This window comes from Numida meleagris, chromosome Z (assembly GCF_002078875.1).
Source record: "Numida meleagris isolate 19003 breed g44 Domestic line chromosome Z, NumMel1.0, whole genome shotgun sequence".
In the NCBI taxonomy this organism is placed as follows: domain Eukaryota; kingdom Metazoa; phylum Chordata; class Aves; order Galliformes; family Numididae; genus Numida; species Numida meleagris.
Window position 1 is genome coordinate 13,698,919 of NC_034438.1, and position 16,728 is coordinate 13,715,646.

At 40.4% G+C, this 16,728-nt stretch overlaps 1 protein-coding gene across 1 annotated transcript in view; it reads left to right on the forward strand.

The window, feature by feature from the left end:
- GHR (growth hormone receptor) overlaps positions 1 to 16,728 on the forward strand; it is a 140,703-nt gene that overhangs the window by 48,390 nt on the left and 75,585 nt on the right. Inside the window, exon 2 of the mRNA XM_021380466.1 lies at positions 5,021 to 5,105. The gene's annotated coding sequence lies outside the window, so the exon portion shown is untranslated. The remainder of the gene's footprint in view (positions 1 to 5,020; positions 5,106 to 16,728) is intronic.

Below are 16,728 nucleotides of genomic sequence, written 5' to 3' on the forward strand. Positions count from 1 at the left end.
GAACTAGATGATCTTCATGGTCCCTTCTTACCTAAGCCATTCTATGATTCTCTTATTTGCTGTGGATGTCTTGCAGCAAAGAGTTGACTCTTGGTCAGTACTGAATATTGACTCTGCCTCTGACTGACCCTCTGCTGAATTTTTCTCACTGATTACACCTTTGAGCCTGGTATGCTAATCAGTTTTCAGTCCATTTCATGGTCTCCTTACTTGTGCAGTACTTCTTTGGTTTGTCAGTGAAGATTTTAGAGAAGAAAGTGTAGGAAGCCTTGCTAAACTCAAGATAACATCCACTGTTTTCCCCTTGTGGAGGAACTAATTATTTCACTGTAGAAGGCTGCCAGATAAGATTTTTCCTTCATAAATCCATGTTTACTACTCACAATTGCTTTCTTGTACTTTGTATGTTTCAAAGTATTTTCCAGGATTATTTGCTCCATTACTAGTGATTACTAGTCCTTAGTTCTGTGTTCTGCATCTTTCCTTTCTTGAAATTAGGAGTGACATGTGCATCCTATCCTCAGGAACCTCTCCAAATTGCCATGACCTTTCAGATGTCATTGAGAGTGGCCTTGCAGTGACACTGATCAGCTTCCTCAGCACTTTCATGTGCATCCCTTCAAGTCCCATGGGCATATATGTATATGCATGTGGCTTATTGCAAGCATAGAGCTGTATTTTTTCTAGCTAAAGATCAAGCATATATACATGCTTCCTCTGAATCTAAGCATGAAGCTGGTTTTGATTTTGTAGGCTTCTATGAACATGCTTATGTAAGTATGTAGTATGTAAACCACACTGAAAATACTTGCAAGTTTTCTGGACAATTCAAGTGACCAGAAGTTAATGCTGGGCTTTAGAGCCACAGTAACTATGTGCATTTTCAGCCGTAAGCCTAGATCATTCATCTTTGTTTTTAGATTCAAATTTGGTGCATGTGTCAAGTGTCCACGTAAGTTATAGCCTTATTATGTTCAAGATCAATTGAAATAAACACTGTAATATCTTGTCAGCATGACTGTATAAATGTGCATGTATGCACATAACTATAAAAAGCAGGTGCACTGCCTTGTGGTTGGAAGCACATATAAATGAAGTGACAGTACTTGGCCTCTGTCCAGTCTTAGGACATTGTCCCTCCCATTTCTTATATTGAGAAAACACTGAAGTGAAGAAAGGCAATAGCAGAACATAAAACTATGTGCTTGTATGTTCCTGTAGTTACCTTATCTCCTCAGTCTGAGGATGAAACAGCCTTGATGAAGTTAACAAGTAAAATGGGAAAACTTGAGCCTGTTTTGTTTTGTAGTAGTGAGGCCACAGCATTTCCCTTTATTCTGATGACATCCAAGCCATAATGCAGAGTTAGTACTCTCTGAGCAGCATTGCATTGGAGCAGCTCATTTAGTGAAGGGAAGTGGTGGGCTGTACACACAGTAAGATGTCTACCTCTCTGGTATGACTGAAGTTTCCTGGGAGGCAATGCATTGCCTAGGCATTCTCTTCAAGCAGCAGCTTAATTTTAGTTAGCTCCCTCTGTGGGCAACAGGTTCCTTCCTACCTTCATACCAAGTGAAGCACCTCATTTTGCCTGCCTTGAGACCAACCACGGAATGTTATTTGAAAACACTATGGATGGTTTCACAAAGATGGGATTGTTTGAATACTGTTTTGAAGACCAAAAAATCTTCTGACATATTTGTGTCCATCTCATCTCAAGTTTGTTATTTTCTCAGGTTAGGTGCTAAGGAGATGAAATGGACACAGATCCTGACATCCCAATAAAGAATTGCATTTTTTTAGTTAGGAAGCAAAGGAATCCTGGACGGGTCCCATTTTAACTCTGTATTGCAATCCTTTTGTTTGCCACATAGGTTAGAATAAATAACTTTTTCTGAGAAAAAATGGCCATGAAAATATCATTACCTTTGTAGTTTCTTTCTGCTAATCTGTGTTCTCGTTTTGCTGAAGTTGCAGTTTTTCCCAGAATCATTGAAAACATGGCTGCTTGTAGTTTAAACATGTAGCTCATTATCTTGTGCGCAGTACTACCTCTTTTTCACACATGATAAAGTGTCAGAGTCAAGTGCACATGTGATTGTCTTCATACTTGTTTGGCTTGCTCTAAACTGCAGCATTGCAAATAAGTAGTGTTGCTTCATGGAATCCCTGTGCTATCACCACTAGCTACCAAGAATGAAATGAGTTGTTCTGAGTACAATTAGTTAATCAGAAGTTAGGGCATTTCCCTTTTGTTGTCTACAAGGTAGCTAAGATCTTCTCTACTATTGAGCAAGATTTCAAAATATTTTTGAAAGGCTACTGGAACAATTTTGCCTTTGCATTTGTAGTAGAGTTCTGATTTTGTCACATGGAGATAATTTCCACTTGCTAATACCCTACCAAGTGTTTTGAAACAGGAATTTGTCAGTAGTCCTTGTTAACCTGCTTCAGTCAACAGCTGCCTTAGACTTTACAGCTTTGTTCAGTCTAAACTGTCCATTGTCGTAGAAAATGAGAATTGTAGCCCATGGATCAGTTGTTCTCTGTGAGATTAAGAGATCTCTCCAAAATTTACAAATCATTGTAAGACTCACTACAGGATGGTGTAAAAATGGGACAGTAAGATCCTCAACCTCATAAAACATGAGTAGGCTCTTTCTGTGAATCATGGAATCACAGAATCACAGAATTGTAGTGGTTGGAAGGGACCTCTAGAGATCATCAAGTCCAGCCTCCCTGCAGAACAGGCTCCCTACAGCAGGTTGCACGGGTAGGCGTCCAGGTGGGACTTGGAATATCTCCAGAGAAGGAGAATCCACAACCTCCCTGGGCAGCCCGTTCCAGTGCTCCGTCACGCTCACTGTGAAGAAGTTCCTTCACATATTGGTATGGAACTTCCTATGCTCAAGTTTATGGCTTTTTCCCTTTGTCCTGTCCCCACAGACTGCTGAAAAGAGGTTGGCCATGTCTCTTTGAGTCCCATGCTTAAGATATTTATAAACATTAATAAGACCCCTCTCGGTCTTCTTTTCTCAAGGCTGAACAGACCCAGGTCGCTCAGCCTTTCCTCACAGGGGAGATGCTCCAGGCCCTTTATCATCTTTGTGGCCCTCCGCTGGACTCTCTTCAGGAGATCCTGTCTTTTTTGTACTGGGGAGCCCAGAACTGGACACAGTACTCCAGGTGAGGACTGACCAGGGCAGAGTAGAGGGGGAGGATCACCTCCCTTGACCTGCTGGCCACATTCCTTTTAATGCACCCCAGGATCCCACTGGCCTTCTTGGCGACCAGGGCACACTGCTGGTTCATGGCCAACCTGTTGTCCACCAGGACCCCCAGGTCCTTCTCCACAGAACTCCTCACCAGCAGGTCTTGTCCCAACCTGTACTGGTATTTGTAGTTATTCCTTCCCAGGTGCAGTATTAGTTGTGCTTATTACAATACGTAAAAGAGGTAAAAAGCTTACCATGTGTAATCATCTTGTTCCATGGTGTGTATCCATGGAGAGCCATGACTGCAGATTTCACTTCTGCTATGATATACAGAATGATTTATTTTAACTTTGATTGCTGTTCCTTTTTTTTTTTTTTTTTTTTTTTGGTATGGAAGATTCTTTCTCATATTGCCAAATATTTGTTTAATCTTGTTCTATATTCAGTTCAAAGATTTTTCTATCTGGTAGTTGTTGTCGTCGTTTTTTTAACATAATTACACAGTTGTCACTTACCTTTTTATAAATTGCACTAAAGAGTTTCTGAGAAATACAATGTTTTCACTTAGCCTGTCTCATTTTGCATTCAGGTCTTCATTATTTAGGCATCTATCCATACATTAAAAGGAAACCCATATGTAAAAAGCTGGAAATTCTGTGAGGATAGGTCAAAATTTCTGCTGTTCTTTCTTAAGCCAAAGAAAACTCTTACGTGACATACTAACTTCTTGTTAAGGCTAGTGCAGTGTGGTCCTGTATGTACAGTCTGAATGCATACAGCATTTATTTGGTTATTTCAATGTTTTTTTTCACAGGCTGCTTCCTTTTTCTGGATATTTAAAGAGCCTGCTTTATATCCAGAAAAAGGAAGCAGCCTGTGAAAAAAACACTGAAATAACTGTGAAATACTGTGAAATCTGGTCTTGAGGGAGTTCCACCAACTAACAACCAAATTGTTATGAAATAATTAATTAATGTAGGCACCATTGCCGACTTTTCAAAACATTAAAGAATGCTCACTTAGAATCATGTAGGTTGAAAAAGACCCTTATGATTATCAAGACCAAACCATCAATCTAATACTATCAAGTCCACCATTAAATCATGTCACTAAGGACTTCTTCCTTGGGAAGAAATAAACTTTCATATTGAGTTAATAACTATTTCTATTTAAATATAGAAGTGCCGCTAATTCAAGACCATTTTAGATGATGCTGCTTTACCATATACTGTGACAGTGGTAATGTGCTTAAGAATTGTGAACGCAACAAATGCCGCTTTCCTTAGAGTGCTATATACTGTCCTTTTAATGAAAAAGACAGTGTTGCTTTCTTAAAACTAGCAGTTCTTAAGTTTCTGCCCTACAGTTTATTGTGTAAGTGTTAGGAATGAGGTATACTCATCCGTATCCTCTTCATGATAATTCTGTTTTTTCTTTCCAGTCCACCTGATTTACGCTGTAGATGTATATTGATAATGAGTGTTGATAGGTCTTCCTACTTGTCTTTGCCATTTAAATCTGTGTTGGTACATTTTAATGTCAAAGTTAGTGTTGGGTATTGGTGCTTGGCAAGCCCCCAGTGACAAAGGGATTGCAGCCAGCTGCTGGTTTTTGAGTGAGAAACCCAGGCGCTCCTCCTGGTCATTGTGGAGGCTGCCCAACTGGGGGCCTTTCCCAAGATGCCTTTCCCATAGAAGGACAGTGACAAGACTCCACTTGGATTTTGTTCTGTCATTTTTCCACCACCATCATGTTCCAGAACTCATCTGTTTTCTTTTTTTTTTTTTGTCCCTGATTTTGTGTAGGTGCTGGGATGGCTGGAGAACGCCACATTTTGCAGTTGAGCTGAGGGACGTGTGAAGCGTCATCCATCCCCTGCTGACATTTGAGGTAGTGTTTCAATTTTTTTCTTACCTGCAAGTTACTTTATGATGAATGTTGTCTGAGGAGAGTGATCAGTTGAGCCTTGTACTGCTCTGCAGGTAATCCTTACAAATCCTGTGATTCATTCCTACAGAAGATCATAATAGTAGTATGTATTATATAGAATTCTGATTGAGATTCCAGTCCTCATCTTAGTTTCCTACACTCCACTCTTCCCCTTCCCAGGATAAAAAAAAAAAAAACAAAAAACAGAAGTATTTGAATTAAGACTGTCCAATTCCATCCTGATGTAAGCTGATGTTTTCATTTCTACTGAGCTTTATTGTCCAGCATTTGAGACAAATGACTTAATAATTGATACAAAGCCATTTTCTCTTGCCAGAGAAAAAATATTTTACTGTGTGTTAATGGGACGCTTTTCATTTATGGAGTTATTTAAAGTATTAATTGCCTAATTTTTTGAATGCACAGTATTAAAACAAGTGGGAAAACATTCCTTGTTGTTCCAGGGGGAGAGAACTTGGAAATCTGTTTTAGAGTATAGTATATAGAAAGTATTTGTTTAAATGATACTTAAATGGCATCTAGTATGAATTCCAGTAGTGATTCTGATTCATATCTGGAGTGCATTTCTGCTGACTTAATCAAATTACGACAGGGGTAAGTTTGAATCAAATTACAATAGGGGTAAGTTTGAATCAAACACGTCACAGAAATATGCTGTGATGTGAGGTTTCCAGATGCATGATTGCTTCTGCTGTGGAACTGAAAAGCTGTTATCTAACGTTAAATGATTACATACGACTTTACAGCTGCTATCTGTGCACAGTAACAACTTTATGATGCTTAATTGACTACTCCTGTATAAGTGTACACAAATACAACATTATTAAATACATGAGAAATTCAAGAGGTTCTGTTTTAACAGGTAGAACACTCTGTGTCCTTACTTCTAATGTTTCTGAAATCAGATGGTTGAAATCTGGATACATTCATTTTACTATGAATCTGCACTCAAGAGACTTTATATAAGGTTGTATGAATTCCACTAAGACAATAAAAAGGTTGAAAGAGTGAAAAGTTGCTTGTAAAAAAAGCATGCATAACCTACTGTCAGAAGGGACCTTCTCAACCAAAATCTTATTTGTTGTGGCTACCATGCTTTCTCCTAATAAGCTGAGCACCCTTGAAAACAAATTTATGGATGACTTCTCTCATCTTATAGCTGAATTACGGCAATACAGCCATACAAAAAGCTGCTTCTGTGCATTCTTTTCCTTGCTTATTGTGCTGAGCAAGCTAGTCATACTCCAGTTAAGCTGCCTTGTCTTTGTTCCTTTACAAGCAGCAGTGTAAGAAATGTCTCACTCTTCAAGTGCGCAACTTGAGAGTCTGGACAGGCTTCTGAGCACATTCTGTGATCCTGCCACCTTGCTTATCTTTGTTGTGTTTCAGTTTGCTGCTTGTAAATGAAGGCTAATAAGTTTTAACTTTCAGAAAGGACCAAAGCACTCTGATGATTGGGAAATGCTGTTACTCAAATAGCACATATCGTATTTGCCTTACCAAGAGAGAGTTCAAACCTATTGCGCTCAAGTGTGACCCTGCACTTGGAAAGCTATAGTGGATCCCCAGGTGATGACTTCCTGAGTCAAGCAATAGATGGCCCAACCAAGGGGGATGCAATACTGGACTTGTTGCTCACCAACTTAATTGAACTGATGGGTGACATCAAATTAGAGACTATCTGAGCTGTAGTGACCATGCTATGTTTGAGTTCATGCTCTGGAGGGACATGAGGCAGGTGAAGAGTAAAATTAGGAAGCTAAACTTTAGGAAAACTAACTTCCAGCTCTTCAGGGAAACTGTCCTCATGGGCAAGGGTGCAGAGCAGATCTGGCAGATCTTTAAGGAGTCTTTCCTCAGGGCGCAAGAGCTCTCCATCTGCAAGTGTAGCGAGTCGGGAAAGGAAGGCAAGAGACTGGCGTGGCTGAACTGGGACCTGCTGGTCAAACTGAAGAGCAAGAAGAGAATGCACAGGCAGAGGAAACAGGGACAGGTACCATGGGAAGAATATAAAGAAGCATCTAGGCTGTGTAGCGATGGGGTCAGGAAAGTCAAGGACCAGCTTGAACTAAACCTGGCTAGGGTTGCCAAGAACCAGAAAGGCTACTACAGGTACCTCAATCAGAAAAGGAAAGCCCAGGAGGACATACTTCCTCTAGTGAGTGATGCAGGCAAGCTGATAACAACAGAAAAGGTGAGGTACTTAGCAACTTTTTTCCCCCTGACTTCCCTGCTAACTGCTCGCCACACAGCCCTCATATGGTTGGATTGGTAGGAGGGGATGGGGGAAACAGCATTCTTCCCACTGTAAACGAAGATCAGTTTTGTGACAACCTGAGGAACACGAGCATCCACAAGTCTATGGGACCTGATGAGATGTATCCCACAGTCCTAAGGGAACTGTTGCCAAGCCACTCTCAATTATATTTGAAAAGTCACGGCAAGCAAATGAAGTCCCTGTTAACTGGAAAAAGGGTAACGTCACAGCCATTTTTAAAAAATGTAAAAAAGATGACCCCGGGAACTACCAACCTGTCAGTCTCACCTCTGTGTCAGGGAAGATCATGGAACAGATCCTCCTGGAAGCTATGCTAAGGCACATGGAAGACAGGGAGGTGATACAGGAGAGCCAGCATGGCTTCAGCAAGGGCAAATCCTGCTTAACAGGCCTAGTGGCCTTCTATGATGGTGTAACTGCATCAGTGGACAAGGGAAGAGCCAGTGATGTCATCTATCTCGACTTCAGTAAGGTCTTTGATGCAGTAGCCCACAACATCCTTCACTCCAGATTGGAAAGATATGGGTTTGATGGGTGGACTGTTCAATGAACAAAGAACTGACTGCAGGACCAAGTCCAAAGAGCAGTGGTCAATGGCTCATTGTCTGGATGGAGATTGATGATGAGTGGTGTCCCCCAGGGGTTGGTGCTGGGGACGATATTCTTTAATATCTTCATCAATGATATTGACAGTGGGGTCAAGTGCACCCTCAGCAAGTTTGCGAATGGTGCCAAGCTGTGGAGTGTGGTTGACACGCCAGAGGATTGGGATGCCATCCAGAGGTACCTAGACAGGCTTGAGCAGTGGGCCCGGGTGAACCTCAGGAGGTTCAACAAATTCAAGTGCAAGGTCTTGCACCTGGGTCGAGGCAACCCCGATTACCAGTACAGGCTGGTGGATGAAAGGATTGAGTGTGGCCCTGCCAAAAAAGAGCTGGGGGTACTGGTGGATGGGAAGCTGGACGTGATCTAGCTGTGGTGTCCCTGTTCATTGCAGGGAAGTTGGGCCAGACAGCCTTCAGAGGTCCCTTCCAACTCTAAGGATTTTATGATTCTAAGATAAAAATTTCTGTGGTGCTCTCTCACTTGGTATTTTTCATTAACTAGTCTAGACTAACTTGGCAGAAAACATTTTGACATAGGGAACAGTGCCTCAGTCTTCACAGCCAGTCTGGCTTCTCATGACTCTCCTGACCTTGAATTTTGAAGTGGAGGTCAGAGAGCAAAATCCCTCCCAGTGTAAAAGTGAAGCAAGTCTGAGACCACCTCATGAGGCTGAATGTGTACAAGTCTATGGGGCCAGATGGCATGCATCCCAGGCTTCTGAAAGAAGAAGCTGATGTGGTTGCCAAGCCACTCTCCATCATATTTGAAAAATTGTGGCTGTCAGGCGAAGTCCCCAGTGACTGGAAAAAGGGGAAACATCACTCCTCTCTCAAGAAAAGGAGAAAGGGAGACCTGGGGAAATACAGGCTTGTGAGACACCAGGACTGGTTCGTCTTGGGACCAGTGCTCTTCAGCATCTTTATCAGTGACATAGACAGTGGGATTGAATGTACCCTCAGCAAGTTTGTTGATGACATGAAGCAGAGTGGTGCAGTTGACACAATAGAAGGGAGGGACACCATCCATAGGGACCTGGACACACTCAAGAAGTGGGAACACAAGAATCTAATGAGGTTTAGCTAGGCCAAGTGCAAAGTGTTGCACTTGGGTCAGGGCAATCCTAGATACAAATACAGACTGGGAGAAGAACTCAGAGAGAGCAGCCCTGTGGAGAAGTATTTGGGCATCCTGATGGATGAAAAACTGAACATGAATCAGCACCGTACTCTTGTAGCCCAGAAGCCCAACAGCATTCTGAGCTGCATCAAAAGAGGGGTAGCCAGCAGAGAGGGGGAGGTGACTGTTCCTCTCTACCCTACCCTCAAGTGGCCCCATCTGGAGTACTGTGTCCACACCTGGGGCCCGCAGTACTGGAAGAATGCAGAGCTGTTGGGAGTGGGTCCAGAGGAGGACCACAAAGATGATCAAAGGGCTGGAACACTTCTTTCCTGGGCAGCCTGTTCTAGTGGGTGGCAACCCTGCCTGTGGCAGGAGGGTTGGAAGTGATGATCTTTTAAGGTCCCCTCCAACCTAAGCCATTTTGTGATTCTGTGATTACTTCAAGGATAAGAGAAGGGAGATAATGCTGGCGAGACAACTTGTAAATCACTTACCGTAATTTATACTATTTATGCGAAGCTAGTTTTAGGTTAATAATTGGAAATGCGGTAACTATTCTCATGTCAATCAAATAAGAGCTTTATATACTTACTTTTTGATATAGTCTTGGCTGTGCCAACCCTCAACTCAGTTATATGGAGGGAAGTTTACAGCTTAGCTCTTTAGTGAAATTGAGACTTGTAGTGCACTATGCACAATGGGAAATGTTCATCTGCACATTTTCTAGACTGAGATTAACAAAGTATTCTGCTCTGAATAAGGATTTTGTTTATCCTAAATGAATGTGTTCTATTCTTCCCTTAAAAATTAAACAGATGCCTTGTTATTTCAAGTCTGAGATACTGAAAGTGACCCATAGATGTAGCAAGAGTAATTTGTGCCTCATTGACATTTACAGTCCAATGGAAGATAACACAAGGCACAGCTTTAAATAGATTTTGAGAGTGCTGGTAGTTCTGCTGAATGTGCTGGAAAAAAAATTTAGTATCTGGCCAAAAGTAGCAGAGATGTTTGTAAAAGCACTGCTGTAAAATATTCCAGTAAGTGGCATTTCTTTAGCTGTTAACACTTAGCAGCTACCAGGTCAGCACACCTCTCTGTCTTTTAAATACCACTCCGCTAAGTTGCTTGCATACAACACACAGAGTATGGAAACCATTCATGGTGCTATGAGTGCCTGAGAAAAGCTAAGGGTATGGAAATAAAATTGGCTCTAGTCTATTCCTCCACGGTCTGGAAAAACTTAGAGGCAAACAGAACTTCTCTCTTTTGAATGGCCTTTTAACTTCAGGGAAGACACTGCCTAAAATGAAAGTGTAAGTGTGTAGATGCTCTGTTGACAATGAATGTATCCATCAATTTAATACCAGAATGCTTTAATACTTTCCTAATCAGGCCATTTGTTTGGTGATGTTAGGCTACATGACCACGTGTGTCAAGTCTGCTTGTTTGTGACTGGGATCAGATCCAGATCCTTCAGTCAAAAGTGTTACTAGTAGACCAATATGTGCTTAATTCTAAAAAAAGAAAAGCACTTTTATTTTTTAGCTTTATGGTTGTTCTTCGTGGCTTTGTTTTATCAGTTCATCATATAATTTGAAGAGTTTGCTTTTTACCAGTTAATGATACAGTCGTCAGTAGGACAATTTAATTTACTGTTAAATAAATTGAGTTAAATTCTGCTGCTGTTGAGTCATATGGTACTGCAGACCTGAAATCAAAGTTAAGATTCAGTTTGAACAAGTCTGGCAAAGACAGGTATTATGTCCTGGCGAAAGGCTGAAGGCAGTCATATTTTATTAACTATTATGCCTAAAATAGAAAGGAAACTAAGAATGTAAGCATAAAAGTATACCGCAAAAAAATATTTACTTTTTTATTTAATAAAATACTCTGTACTCCTTGGTGTAGCCACTTCTGTTCTGGCTCCTTGCTCATCAGATAGAATTCTGGGTACACAGTAACTCATAAAAATGCTGTTTGAGAATTATTTGTGGAAAACAGATTTTCCAGGCTAAATCTAATAAACTGAGAAAATTCAGATAAATCTATGGAAGTCTATCCTCACATACCTGGATTTATGTGCTTTAAAAATACATAGCAATTAATCAAGTCTTACTCTATAGATACTACTCTAAGGTTTATTATGCGTGACTAGCAAAAATATGTCAATATGGTCTGATCTTTGCAGAAGGTTGTGAGATGTAAATCTGGATTTTGGAAACACCAATCTCTATATTCCCACTTCGCTGCAGGTGGCCCACTGTTAGCAACTGCAGGCTATTTTACCCTGTCCACGCTCTGTGCCTATCTTGCAGTGGAAGGAATTCTCCTCTTTTCATCTTTTTCCCTCTTGAAGGCAGTTGCCTTCTGCTTCCATTACAGGCAGAGTCCAAGAAGTAGGAAAAAGGAACAAAGGGAAGCAAGTGCTGCTCCAAAAAAAAAGCAGCAGCTCCCCATATCTCCCTGCACCGATGGCAACAGGAAAAAGTATTCTCTACTTTGGGCTGTGGATGGCAGGAAATAACGGGGAAGGAAGGGTTCATGCAGTCTTCATGGATTTCTTCTATTCCAGGTAGAGGTGGCACAAGCTGAATAGCATCTTTTCACGGGCAGGATCTCTTTATTAACTACATGCCATAAAAAAGAAACAAACAAGCTACTTAAAGAATCCCATTTTTCTTAAAGTAGGCTAGTCTTCAGTTTCAGATGTTTCTCTATGAAGTTCTACCATCATCTCCATTAATTTATGCTTCAGCTCCTAGTAACAGCTGCTTGTTAACCTATCAGATGACTTTCAGTCACACCAGTAAAGTAAATGTACTACTCCCATCAGGACAAATTCTTCTTGGGGAAGAAGTATCGTTCAGGTTGTTTCAAATAATCTGTTTGCTAAAAAATCACATACTATGTGGTGCAACCTTCCTACATATTAATCATAGAGTACTTCAGCATTTCAGTCTCAAATCTCTTCTTCAGGTCCTTATTCAAGCATTTGTGCAAGCATACTCTAGTGCTATCTACAGCAGAATCTGGAACAATTAACTATTTCACAGGAAATGAGTTCTGTACATATTTTAATTATTAAGACTTAAAGTCTAATAAAGCACTTTAATATGAAGGGAAAAAAAGACACAGGAAAACTAAAATACAACTGTAAGTGTTTTGCAGCTTCTTCATTTTGAGGTCATTTCTGTTCTGTAAGGTCGCAGCTGTTGTATACCTACCTGCTCTCTGAGCTATTCTAAAGAAACCTGGCCAACCCACAGCCTGTGCTGTTTTGTGAATTCTCTGTGTGTACTATAGAGAGCATCTGAGATTGAAGGAAAGCCTGCTTGCCTAGGGAAGTATAATTCCAAGCCAGACCAAACCAGACCCTTCTTACCAACAAACTAATTTGTAGACCACTGTAATTCTGCATTAATTGTTCTCTGCAACCCATAGAACAGCTAGCATCTGGATTCACTTTTTAATCTCTGAAAGGTCTACAGATTTTGAGAGGCTTGGGGCTTTTTTTTATATGTAGTTAAAGCACCCTGTATCAATTTATACTCAGAGCTAGCTGATAACATGACTGATAAGCTCTCTAATCTTTGCAGGCAATCACTTATATAATCTGTGAAAGCAGCGACAGAATAATATCTTCTTTGAATAACTGTATTGAGTCATTATTCTTTCTAGCACATGAGTCCAGTCACCTGTTATCAAGCCTGATTGCAGTGCAGATACTTGTATGCAATAAAGGAACTATAAATAAGGACTAATTTACGCACGATGGCAATTTAAAACTAATGACTCCGTCTACTATGATGCTCTGCAGTATAATTAGTGTGGGGAAAATGATCTGTGGAGATAATGATTTATCTAAGGTTGCACTGCAGTGTGTTGCAGACCATGGGAACAGTCAGACCCCTCATCCTTGTTGTGAATGCTGTTGCTTACATACAGTTCAAGTGTGATTGCTTAGTGTCCTACACATTTTGGGAGAAGGTGGTATGTATCATCATGGTAGAAGATGCTACGAGGATGTGGAACTGTTGGAGTGGGCCTAGAGGAGGACTATGAAGATTTCAGAGACCTGGAGCACCACTCCTATGAGGAAAGACTAAAGGAGTTGGGCTTGCTTAGCTTGGAGAAGGCTCCAGTGAGACCTCACAGTGACCTTCCAGTACTTGAGAGGAGCTTATAAACAGGGAGGAGAGTGACTATTTACACAGTCTAATAGTGATAGGGCAAGGGGAAATAGCTTTAAAATAAGAGAGGAAATTTAGGTTACATGTTGGGAAGAAATTCTACTGAGAAGGTGGTCAGGCACTAGCACAGATTGCCCAGAGAAGCTGTGGTTGCACCATCCCTGGAGGTTTTCAAGGCTGGGTTGGATGGGGCTGTGGGCAGCCTAATCTGGTGAGTGGCAGCCCTGCCCACAGCAGGGTGTTGGAGCTCAGCGGTCTTTAAGATCCCTTCCAACCTGAGCCATGCAGTGATTCTGTGAACATTAGGAATTTCTGTACAAACAAAAAAGTATCTTTGAACTTAAATGGTACAGTCTTTCTAGAAATGGAAGAAGCCTTGCACATTTCAAAGTTAGCTGTGATACTAAATTTACTCAGTGTAAGAACCACAAAAGGGACAATCACGCTCTTTCTCTTTTATGTAGACAGTTTCCGAGCATGATCATGCTAGTGAAACTGAAAGCTGTAGTTTACTCTGCAGGGCCAAGCATTGAGTGGGAGGGTTACTGATACGCTGATTAAAACTGAAAGGCCCAGTTGTTAGGGCTTCTGCTGACAGGCTTTATGAAGGCATCGTTGCCACTTGCTTCAGTATGGAAGGGGTCACAGAGGGGATGCAAGGCTGCATAGAAGAGTTAATGACTGTGTTAGACTAAAAACAACCGTGGTAGGGTTGTACAAAATTTTCTGTGGCTACAGTGCAATGTCCTCACTCTTAGTCTACTCGTTTTTGGTATAGTGCGTGTCTAATGTGAGTCCTGAGATCTAGGTTGGTGTGGGATTTATTCTGGTGAATAGCCCTCTTGAAATGGTAAGAGTATGAGCAACGGTTCTGGTGGAAGTGGATGAAGGATCAGGCTCTCAGCTGTCCCTCGGGGCAGGTAGTTTGTTAAGTTTATCTGTAGACATCCATTTCCTTCTGCTCCTGTGGAAAATAACAACAATAGAAATGGAAAAATGTGAATGCATTTGTCTGTCTTCATTACAAAAAATGCTGAATTTGCTCCAGAGTTTCACTTTCTTTGTAATATGACTGGCTTCCTGCAGGGAGGGAGTCATCACAGCCTTGGAAAGAGATGTACTGTCACGTGCAGCCAGCCTGGCTTATGTTGAGCTCTTCTGCTTGTAGTGTGCATGCAGAACTGTGTCTGTATTAATTTCTTAACATGGAGGGGAGAGGTTTACATCCATGACACTCTAGTAGTTGCTATAGCTAAAGACTGTGGTTTATTCTTACTGTTCACAAGATAGAGCTATAGACTTATTAAAGTTTTGCTAATTACTCGAGAGTTTCAGAAGAATTAGTCTTTCTCCTGGTTACAGTTCTTAATTTCTTAATGCAAATGATTAGCTGTGTTGTGTTTTTTTTATTGTTGTTTTTTTTTTAATTCACTACATCTATATTTTGAGATGACTGGCAGTAAATTCACAGTTAATTAATTCTCATTAATGCAGTGTGGCAGATAAATCATTGGCTACAGCAGCACTCCACACCTTACTCTGCTATGGGGCAGTGGTGTAAATGTAGGCAAGCAGTCGCTGTCTGAAGATGGATGAAGGCACTGAGCCCACTGTAGACTGTATGGAAAACATTGTCAGAAAACATTAAAAGATCTCTTTATAAATAGATTTGGCAAATTAGCCTTAAAATTGGTAACTTCATTTTTATTGTTTATTGCTTATTTGGCAGGAAGGTCTTAAATTCTTCACTGATAGGGTTTTCTTAGAGGAGGTGCTCTGCGTTAAGACTGATGGAACTCTTTCAGTTTCAGATACGGATTTTTAATCGCAACCTGCCATCACCTGCTGCTACCTTTCTTACTCCAAGACAGACTTCCTTGGTGCCTACTTAGAAGATTAACTGCGTGATTTTCATCTTCCCTGAACTAGTGACTGTCAAATAGGTCACTAAGTCTAGGGATTGTCAGCACATGCACACAAAAAGAAAAAAACACTTCTGTTCTTTGTGAAGAATTTTTTCAGGACCAGTACTAGTTGAAGTGGCTCAAATTATGGCAGTGATACCATTGAAAATGTGATCTGGAAAAAAAGTTGCATTGAGTCCTGAGAAGAGAAAGCAGTAGACTCAGAAAATACATTATGATGACTTTGAATTAATTCAGATAATGAAATGAGCTGATTTCTCTTTCTCTGTTTGGAAATACTGGACATACTGGCCTTGGAAAAAGAGCAGTTTAGCAGCTTATGTCCTATGGCTATTGGCTTAAAAGATGCTGATAGCTGTATCACAAAAATGTGTTTAATTTAAACGTAAAGGCTCTAGTCATCCTGTTTGGATGGTAAATAAAAATGCTGATGTGTTTTTAAACTACTTGCGATGGACATAGTTAACTTCTTTTAATGCGAGATACTTCATCAAAACTTTCTTTAAACTCTGTATTTGGATAGTCTACTTTCCAGATCTTACCAATGAAAGTAGAGGGAGAAGTTAACTGATTTTTAAATCTTTGGACAGTAATCTGTTTTTCTTCATGAGTTATTTGCTACCTTATGAAAATGTACTTTGACAATGCTGCATGTAAAAATATAACTTTTTTTTCCCATGGTAATATTATATGTCTCTCTCAACTTTGTGTTTACTTAGACAATTAAGAATTGAGCTCAGATTTTTTTGTGAGGTTATATAAAGTGTTTTGTGCAGTTGTTCAAAGCAGTGAGCTACTTTTGGTAGATGTACACAGTTTATGTATTCAGATTTACACAGACCTAAAGCACCAAATCTGTGGAGAATAGAGCCAGGAAACATCAATGGTATGATCTTACAGAGGAGATGTGGAAATTGATTTCAGTAATGCTGGTTCTCATTACCAGAGAACTTCTTAAACAGGTGATTATACTTGATACTTACTTGATCCATAAATTATGGATGTAAGTGAAATCAATATAAATCATATCTTAAACTGGTATGAATTTTAGGACACTCACAGCTGTGCTAATTTAAACGCACTTTTTACAGATATACTGTCTGTTAAACTGATTAGTCATTACTTGTTGACCAAGCAATTTTTAGAGGATGTAGGTGGCAGCATGTGAAATGTGGAAGTTTTCCTGCTGCTTTCTGCAGATAACCAGTGTGAATATGTGAGTACTTTGAGTCACAAGTGGCCATCCAGAAATTCTGTTCCGAACCTTCGTCACCTACAAACTTTCATTTACTTCGTATTTAAGTCAAGGATTTCCTTAATCTCTTACAGGCTTTGTTATGTAGTCTTTAATGTGATTAGCAGCACATGAATATTGTAGCATTCAGTTGAACCATGTCATTAATTTGTCCCATCATAATAAACTGCTAAGTAATTCCATTAGT